We start from the raw sequence: 905 nt of genomic DNA, 5'->3' as shown, positions 1-905 counted from the left end.
GTATCTACTCAAATATTTATATAAACTTTTCACCTGTCTAGACTTAAAGATAAAAGTTTTACAATAGTGGGGCACATGGCTGGCTCAGTTGGTAGAGCATTTGACTCTTGATCTTGGGGTCATGAGTTCAATCTCCATGTTAGGCATAGAGTTTACTTTTAAAAAAAGGAATAAAAGGTCTGATTCCATTAAATTCAGAATAGTATATCATTTTTTAAAAGTAGTTTTCTAGTAGAAATTTTTTGATTTAAAATGAGTTATTTTAAACTTTAACAGCAAATTTATATTATATTATATTATATTATATTATATTATATTATATTATAATTTAAGGTAGATGGAGAGAGAGGGAGAGGAGGATGGGGAGACAGGTGGAGAGGGAGAGGGAGAGAGAGAATCTTAAGCAGGCTCCATGCCCACCCCAAAGGTTGGGACACAGGACTCCATCTCACAACTCCAAGATCTAGGCCTAAGCCCCAGTCAAGAATTGGTCACCTAACCAACTGAACTACCCAGGCACCCCTATACCAAGATTACTTTTAAAAAGATATCTTGTTTTAGTCCTTTTCCTATGAAGATACATTTTTAAACTACCCTAGTAAGGAAAACCACAATCTTCCCACCACCATTCCCATTTTTATAAATTTAATATGTTCTGAAAAGCTGAAATACTTTATATGCCAAAAATGTTTCTGTACTTAGTGTGCATTAGTATTTAAAAAATAGTCTCAAGGAAGTAAAAATTATCTGTTTTCCTCTAGAAACATATCTCTCCCTTTCAAGAAATCACCAAGAGAATTAAAATTTCTATTATAGTTTTAAGTAATACAAGTATATTTTTACAAATTTCTTTTTTTTAAGATTTTATTTATTTATTCATGAGACAGAGAGAGAGAGAGAGAGAG

Source organism: Canis lupus, chromosome X (genome assembly GCF_011100685.1).
Source record: "Canis lupus familiaris isolate Mischka breed German Shepherd chromosome X, alternate assembly UU_Cfam_GSD_1.0, whole genome shotgun sequence".
NCBI lineage: Eukaryota > Metazoa > Chordata > Mammalia > Carnivora > Canidae > Canis > Canis lupus.
Note: the sequence above shows the minus strand (reverse complement) of the source record.